Below are 8925 nucleotides of genomic sequence, written 5' to 3' on the forward strand. Positions count from 1 at the left end.
CCCATTGGTCACTGACCCCAAACAACCTTCACCAGAATCCAACCCAGCAATCACTGCAGGTGAACAATCTCCACACCACATTCCACATGGGGAAAACAAAGGAGCAGAGATAAAGATTGTTTTCTCCCCTTCTCTCTGTGCTTCTCCTGAGAGACAGAATTGTGTCTCTCTGTCCAGAGAATGTGAGTGTCACAGCAGAAGCTCTGGTTCTTGCGGTTTATTTGAGGTGAGGATCACTGTGCCTGATGCTGGTGTTGTCACAGGGGGGGCACACACCTGGGTGTGTGTGTTGGGGTGAGCAGAGATGGGGATGAGCCTGGCTGGGGGCCCTGCTGGACCTGGAGAAGGGCTGCTGGAGAATCCTGGAGGCTGATCCCCGTGTGGGAGCAGCCTCAAAGCCCAGGGATGCTGGGGATGAGCTGCTTTGGGTGCCGGGGCTGGGCTGGCAGCGGCAGGCAGCTCGTCCTCCCCCAGGCAGCACGGCTGCAGTTTGGTTCCCTGCCCTGCAAAGCACCTTCCACGGCCCACGGGTGATTATTTATCCTCACTGTGGAGCTCCTGCCGAGCCAGCCCTGACTGCACTGCAGCATTTTCCCTTGGCTGGGGAATTTCTTCTCTGGCTTTTGCCAGGTTCTCCCGAGCAGCAGCAAAGCCTGGCTCGGGCATCGGGGAGCTGCTGGGTTTGGAGGGGTTTCCTCTGAAACCGCTTCCAAACCAGCCCCAGCCTCGGCCTGTGGGAGCAGGAGCAGTGGGATGGGAGGAGATCTGTGCTGAAACTCGGTCATTTTGGGTGGGCTGAAACAAACCGCGGCTGTCATTAGGCTGGAAATGCAATCTCAGCCAGGGAACGGCCGTGGGAGACGCAGCAAGACCTGCTCCCCTTATGGGGATTTAATGCACCTGGTGGAATCTAACTGCAGGTCATCAGGTTTTATTGGCACGGTGCAGACGTGCAGGGTGATGGACTGATCTGGCAAAACATTAACAAAGCTAAAAAATAATCCCGTGTCGGGTTTCGTAGTGGGTATCGTTGAAATCAGAGCAAACGCTGCTCTTCAGGTGCTTGTGTGTTCATCCCAGGTGGTTTCTGCCGCTGTGCTTCTGCTGTAGATAGTATTTTATATGGAGTTTGCAGATAAATTTTTGTCTGACACATATCTAGAACTTATATAGTCACCTACTAATTTAAACCAATTTGCCCTAGGTGATGGGTGAATACACTTGAAAATTAAATGGGTCTGATTTAAGCATCCCTTCTCTGAAGCCAAAGATTATATAATTAAATTAAAAGAAAATGTGTTTTATAATAAACTGTATTTCCTCTTGGCAAAATCCAATTTTGAAACAAGATTGTAATATCATATCTAAAAATGTTTTCCCATGGGTATTACCAGTCTATTTCATTTAATTGTTTTCACCCATCATATTATGTGCTTTCAAAGTAGTGAAATGAGTGAGGTTTTTACGAAGAACAAGGGAGGAAATGACAGGGAGAGGGAAGGTTGGCTCCTTTCCCAGGAGGAGCTTCTGGAAAAGCAGGGATGGGCACCTGGTTGCCTGCCCCAGGCTCTCAGTTCCTGACCTGGGTGGTGGAAGGTGATGCCATGGCAGTGCCATGCCCTTGGCATCTCGGGTTCTGGCACAGGAAGAAGCTCGATGAGCTGCACTGTGAGGATTTTGCACCCCGGCAGAAAATCTTTAACACTTTGAGCAGCTGGGAGCTCCTTGCCCAGCGTGGCTGTTCATGTCAGTGCAGAGGGGTTTGGGGCCGTGGATGAGCAGGGTCAGACCCTCAGGGTGAGAGGCACCTGCTGTAGGACCAGCAGCATTTTGGGGTGGGATCCCTGTGGGTACCACAGCCACCCTGCATCCCACCAGTGCTCAAACCTGGGGCCAGGGGAAATGCCACATAAATACAGGATACATTTCCAATGAAATATGGGCCAATTCGCCCCTAATTAACACGCTCATTTTCTTCTACCTCCATTCATCCGTTTGTGTATTGTCCCTGTGTGTCACCAGCACTGCCAAGGGAGATGGGTGTCACTGCCATCCTCCCACTTCTGCTTGCCTTTCTGATGGACATGGCTGATGATAATTGGAAGCCAATGCTTGTGATTCTGCATTGATTTGGCAAAATTCTTCGGCAAAACACCAAGAAAAGCTGGACCTGTGTGCCCATCCTCTGCTCCTGGAGAATCCCGGTGGCTTCACTCATCCCCAGGGCTGGAGGTGCTGGGAGATGGGGGCAGAGCAGCATCTCGGTGTCTCTGCTCCTGCTGTCCCCATTTATTTCCTAGCTGGGACTGGGCCTGTGTATCGTGACCAGCAATTCATTAATTGGGGCAGAGGAGTGGGAAGCAGCGAGGAGAGGAGCAGCACAAATGTCCGTGCACCAGAGCTCGGCACAAACCCCGCTGGGGAGGAAACACCCTCCCACTCTGAGAAAGGACCTCTCTCATCCCACACACCTCCTTTTTTACTTGGTTTAGAAAGCCCTGGTTCTGTTTGTATATTTATTTTTCTTCCTGGGTGCCTGACAGCTTTGGGCATGCCCCCAGTGCAGGCAGGCACGTGGGTACCACCATCCTTTCCCTCTGCGTCTTTCCCCACCAAACGAACGGGCTTTTCTCCCGGAAAAACTTCCTAGAATTCGCTGATTTCTTAACGCCAGCAGGGTTCCAGGGCTCCCTCTCAGCTCGGGGACAGACCGAGTCAGTGCCAGCTTCTCGGTGGCATCCCGGGTGCCCCCAAAATCCGAGGCACGCTCGGGATGAGGGAGGGAGCAGCGCGGGGCTGCCTCGCAAGCCTTTACCAGGGACAAACGCGGCGACTTTGTGGGCAAAGGCTGATGCAAGCAGCAGCGAGCAGGAGTTGGAAGGCTGGCGTTGTGGGTTTTCCACCCGGTGCTGTCTGCCCCAGGTGGGACGGGAGGGCGATGGGAGCGATGCTGCCCCAGCCCTGCCCGGGCACCGCAGCCGGGGCCACCGGCGGCCAGGAGGACGAGGGGATTCACACGGGAAAAAGCGTTTTCCACGGGCGTTCGGCTGCTGTCAGCCATTTTAGGTTCTGAATTCTATTTCCCTGGTGCTTCCGAGAGAAGCTTTTGGGGGAGTCCCCAGCTAAAACTCAAATTTGCATTTAAATGGAGATTTTTTTTTTTTTTTTTTAATGAGCAGGATGCATGGGAGACTAAGACTATTAGGTTTCCTTGTGGGAGAGTGCAGAATTCTCTCACCTTTTACATCCCAGCCCCTTTAATGCACACTTTAAATTAGACATTAAAAAAAAAAAAAAAAAAAAAAAAAAGAACGGTGCGTCTTTAAGGAGAATATAATCATAAACAAATAAGTCTGGCTGCCCTTGCAGCAGAACTAATCTTCCCTCAGCTGAGCTGTGATATAGATCAGTAACAAGAGCCACGCGCAGGGGGTTCCTTTGAAATGCATAATACCTCCTCGTATAAATTGGAGTTGGTGTGATGGAGCTGTGAGATGACATATTGTGGCATGACCCCTCTCTACTGATTGTGGGTGAACCCTGCAAAGGTAAATCTAACACGGCGCACACATCAGACAATTTCATTTTCATCACCCAGGGACAAAAACATGGCAACAGAATCTTTTCAAATGATAATCTGCATGCTAGGCGGAATATTTTCCCTTCCTCCTTTCCCTTTTTTTTTTTTCCTTTTCCTTCTTTTTATTTTTTTTCCTGCATGTTCAATTCATGATGTAAGTGAAAGGAATTATAAATTGCTTCCAAAGTTCATTCATTCCCTTCTTCTCATTCTTCCCGTTATTTTCCTCCTTCTCCTTTGGCTTTTGTTCTCTCTCCCTTTTCCTCCCTTTTTCTTTTGCCTTTGTCTCCTTCTCTTTCACTTTTTTCTCTTCTTTATCTCTCTTATTTCTATTTTCCTCTTCTGTTTCCCCTCTTTCCTCTTTTTTCTCTTCTTTTTCCCCCCCATCTTTAATATTTTATTTGCCTTTCTATGTCCCCCCCCTTTTTTTCCTCTCTTCTCTCTCATTTTCTCTTTTTTCACCCTCTCTTCTTTCTCTTTTTTCTTCCTCCATCTAAAAGTTTGGCATTGTGTGTGTGTAACTGATTCATTCTTCTCATCCCCTCAGGGACATCCAGTAATAATGATTTATAGGAGTGCAAAAAATCTCTGCTCTTGCTGTTACCAACTAATATCCCTCCTCCCCTCCAAAAAGGGAGTTTTCTGTACAAAACCTTCTCCCTCACTTCTCTCCCCTCTCCCCCTTTGCCTTCCTGCACTTCTCCAGTCAAGAATTAGGGGAATTCAGCTGGTTTGCCTCATGTCAACCAGGAACATTCAGTCCTGCATCAACATCTCTCCTCTGGAACACAAATGATGCCATGGCTGCTCTTTGTTGCGTGCCCAGCTGGCTTGTGTAGGGTTTGATACTTTGAGACTGAGGAAATGTAAAAATTCCCCTGTAATGTGGCGCCTCTGATTCACCATAAACATTCCCTCCCAAACCCAGGTGAGCGTGCCAGCCGTAGGAGCTGCCTGTGGGGTGGGAATTGCCAGTGCCCATCCAAGGGCAGAGCAGAGGGTTTGGGCAGGCCTGGAGGGTTTGTGGTGCCAGGGCTGAGCCGTGCCAGGACAGCTGCCAGCAGCAGGCACAGCCCCCTGGGCTCCCGTGGCCAAAATCTGTGCTCAGCAGCAGACACACCAAGGATACTGAGGAGCATTCCAGGACCCTGCCCTGAAGGCAGAGAAGGGTTTGGAAGCTGAGCTCGGGATTCTGGTAAGAGATACCAGTCCTGGCTCAGAATGCTCCTGTCTGGCCATTTTTGCTGCTGGAATTTGTACTAATTAACTGCTCTGCTGATCACCACGCTGGCAGTGCCTTGGGCTGGCTATTTGTGGGTGCTCCGGGCCCTGCTCCCCTCCAGGAGGAACCAGGAGGAGCTGGGGACAGTTCTGTGGGGTCACTGACACCTCTCCTCTTCCCTCTGTGGGATTGTTGCTGGCACAGTTCTGGGTGGGCTGTCCCTAGGTGTCCATCTGTCCATCCTGTGGCTGCAGAACAGCCTTGGAGGGAGCAGGGCAGGCTTTGGGAGATCTCCATCACCTGCCTGTGCCTCGGTTTCCCCATCCCCATAACAGATCTTCAGTTTGACTGACAAAGTGGTGCGGAGAGCTCAGAGGTCTCACAGTTTTACCCCCTCCAGGAGGAGTTCCGCCAGGAGACACCGATCCCTCGGGAAGGAGCAGCGCACAGAGCAACAAGACTTTTGATGAACGTGCTGACAATTAAACCATCCTGCCCAGGAGCGGGGGGCAGTGGGAAGGCTCAAAGCTGCTCCCCCACGGGGCCATCACAGCCCTGATCCCGGCAGGGTGACACGGTGTCCCCGAGCCGGGTGACACCGCCACTGCCGCCGTCAGCCCGTGACACGCGGATGAGTTTGTCGGTTCCGCGTAGCGTGATTGCCGTCACCTCCTCGCGCGGCGCGGCGGCCTGGTGGAAGGAGAGAAGGTCAGAGAGACCTGGTCATCCTCTCCCTCCCTCCCACGTCACTCGTCGCCCGGGATGGGAATGGGAGACGACAGCTTCGTGTGGCACCTGGGAGCAGGCAGCACAGCCTGCTCACGGCCTGGCTGCTGCTCCTGGCACCTGCTGCCACCACAGTGACAGTGACAAGTGCTTTGAGTCGAAGAGGTCCCCAGCACTGCCTCCCCCCTGCAGAAAGGTTTGTGGGAAGCACCACCCTCTGCTGAAAATGCTCGATGCAGAGGGAGGTCAGCTGGGCAATGGATTCTTTTCTTGTCTTCTCTTTCCATTTTGGTGCAGCAATGTGTCAGCTCAGGCTCAGGAGAATCTCAGCCTGAAGGCGCTTTTTTGTTTGCTTATTGTTTTCCCCTTCTTTTCCCCATTCTTCACATATTTTTTTAGAGAAGGAGCAGTATTGATAGCACCCATCCAGTTGTTGGCCCCCCTGCAGTTATCCCTCGTGTGAAGAGCAAGTCAGTGCTTTCCAAGAGAAGTGGGATCACTTCGGGCTGTTTTGCACTGCTAATTGTTTTTCTGTTTTTATGCAAATGCGAAAATCCTCATTTGATCCTTCAAAAAAATACTATTTTTACAACCAAGTGCTTTTATTTGGGTTTCAGGGAGGAAGTGCTTCTCTGAGAAGGCTGGAGGACAAAAGAAAAAGGGGAGATCCAATATTTGCCACAGATCTGCAGGACCTTGTGGCAAAATGGGATGGGGAAGGATATGATGACAGGTAGGGAAGGTGAGAAGTGCCTGCAGGATTGTTTCTGTTGAGGCAGGTGAGATAACCTGGCTCTGCAATGCCTCACCCAGCTGCAGGTCTGCCCAGAAAATTCATCTTTTCATAATATTTTTATATGTACAGCTCTTTTCCCAAGCCCCCCTGGGATGTCTTTAATGGGGTTCATGGGATTTTTTTTTCCTTCTTGTTTGTAGAAGAAAAACTTTTTCAGAGGAAACATGGGAAACAACCCTCTCTTTTTCTGGTGGGAAAATAAGTGCCAGTTTTGTTCACCTCTATTTCTGTGTAAATGGGGTTGTTAGGAAGAGAGACTGTGCCTGGGGTATGCAGAGCCTCACCTGTCTCACAGACAAAACCCATCACGCCTGACAGCACGAATTCAATGATTTCCCCGTGTTTCCAGTCGGGGAGGAAAGCACAGAAATGAGAGAAAGAGAAATGCACACTGTCCAGGTGGAAACTGTTTTCCCAGCACTGTGATTTTTCCTGGGAACTGAAACCAGCAGATGCTCAGACTCATGGCAGGGCTGCTCCAGAGGCAGGAACTTTTCCAGCTGCTCTCCCTCGCCTCCCTGGGTGCTGCTGTTTCTGTACAGTTATAGATTTTAAGATAAGCTGCTTTTGTTTCCCAGTTGTGCCTGGGTCACCGTTTCGAACTGATATGACAGGCCTAAGGCTAGCAGAGAAATTTGTTACAAGTTCCCATTTCGGGGACGTGTCTCCAGTCAAATAGCCTATTTACTCTCTCGGGGATCTATTTTTAAAAGTTATTAGCAGATTACTGGTTTTCTATCCACCTCAGGCACCAATCTCCCAAAGATACTATTGTACTTTAATAAGGTGCATTTGATAATCCTCAGATAAAGGCATTTGAAGTGAGGGGGAGGAGAGGGAGAAACTCTTGCACCGACTCAAGGAAGGGACACGCAGGCCAGAAAAGGGTTAAATACACTCGTGTTTCTAAATGGCTGAACTACTGTATGTTGTAGTTTTCAACTGCAAATCATCTTTAATAGCAGACATCACAGGATGGCTCATTACATTAAGCTATTTTTCATGCTATCTCCTGTAATATCCTTTAATCCAATGCGTTTCAAATCACCTCAGGCTAAAATAAGAGACATAGCGATGTAATAGCCTAGTGTATTAGTGGGTTAATTGCCCTGTTGTACTCTCTAGTAGATATCTCTGGAATGAGTTCTATATTAATTGTAAATTGCTTAATACATTTAACTCCTTGAGCAGCTTGGTCCTCTGCTCTGTCTTTAATGAACAAGAAAACTTTGGAGTTGGGAAGAGTTGGGATTTTTGGTGGCCGGCCCTTCCCCACCAGCTCCGAGCACTCACGTCATCCTCTGGCACTTAGGGAGAGTCAGCCTGAAGCACTAAATTGAAATTATTGCTTTTTTTTCCTGGCAGGTGCCAAGTTCTGCAGCCTGCAAAGCCACAACACCTCGCTCGGAGCCAACTCCCTGACCCCAGGCCCTGCAGAGGAGCAGGGCTGCCACTGCAGAGCTGCAGGACGTTGTCCCCGAGCTGGACAATCAGAGGAGGGGGAGAAAAAGGGGAAGGTTTAAATAATACATAAGATTTCGTCTTGCCAGAAAGGGAAGATGGATGAAGCGCTCTGCAGCTCTGCCAGAGGATGCAGCAGTGGGTCACTGACACATACAGCTCCCAGAGTATCGCCCATAATGTGCAGCAGCTAGTTTTCTAAAATTACTTCTGCAGCACCAGGCAGATTTGCAGTCACTTTTCTGAAGATTGGAACATAAGTGTCACCAGGCTACCAGAGGGTAATGTCACTAATTTCTTTGGATTGCTCCCAGTGTACGTCAGGGGGGTGCAGAAGGAACAGGCACGGTGGAGGTTGGAGAGGGTTGTATAATTTTCAGGTGAGACATTCTTTATTAATTTATTTTGGGACATTCTGGATTCTAAAACTCCTGGCAAAAAAATGTTAGTGTCAATTTAAAGGAGAGGCATGGAGAAGGAATGCTGAAAAGTTTCTTGCTTTGAAACTTTAGGAGAAATTCTTCTCTGAAGTCCCACCTTAAACCCAGCAGGATGGCAGCACTGGGGTCAGTGGTCTGAATTTAACCCTGTGTGACCCAAAGTCCTGCCCACCTGGTCTGGCCTGTGCAGCTCAGCCTGTCCCCAGCACAACGTGGCCATGGAGCAGCACCTTGGCTGCGTTACGGATCCCTTTCTTTAGCCCTGACAGCGGTTATATTTTATATATTAAATATAATATCATAAAGATGCCGTTCAGGACACCCTTTGTAAAGCTTTAATCTCAGATGCCAGTGGTTCTAATGGAGCAGCTCCTTCCAGCTGGAGGGTTTCACAGAAGAGCTGCTTTGCTTCAGGGGGCTCAGGCAGGTCTTTCCCACCCCTGTGCTTTACATGGATAGTCTGGGCTAAAAGAAATATCATCCCTCTGTTTTAAAACCTAAGGTATTTGGGAGAGAATGTGCATGAGAATTTCATAACTTGTGAAGGAAAATGCCTGTGGAACTAGGGAGACAGTTGGGCTTGGAATGGAAGACACAAAGTGCTTAGGCTGCTGGAAAAAAAAATCCATCAAGTAATTCTCCACCTATAAAATAGGTGGTAATGCAATCTGAGCTTAATTTTGATGGCACACTGTACTTC

The 8925-nt window shown here is 49.4% G+C and overlaps 1 long non-coding RNA gene across 2 annotated transcripts; it reads left to right on the forward strand.

The window, feature by feature from the left end:
- Positions 1–5718: 5718 nt before the first annotated feature.
- Positions 5719–8518, forward strand: LOC137485521 (uncharacterized). Of its 2 annotated transcripts, none has more exons than XR_011005349.1 (3): positions 5719–5773; positions 6146–6307; positions 7875–8518. It is a non-coding gene; the product is annotated as an uncharacterized lncRNA (long non-coding RNA). The 2 variants fall into 2 exon arrangements; XR_011005350.1 differs by having other exon boundaries at positions 6146–6261.
- Positions 8519–8925: the final 407 nt, after the last annotated feature.

The sequence above is a fragment of the Anomalospiza imberbis genome, chromosome 20 (genome assembly GCF_031753505.1).
Source record: "Anomalospiza imberbis isolate Cuckoo-Finch-1a 21T00152 chromosome 20, ASM3175350v1, whole genome shotgun sequence".
In the NCBI taxonomy this organism is placed as follows: Eukaryota; Metazoa; Chordata; class Aves; order Passeriformes; family Viduidae; genus Anomalospiza; species Anomalospiza imberbis.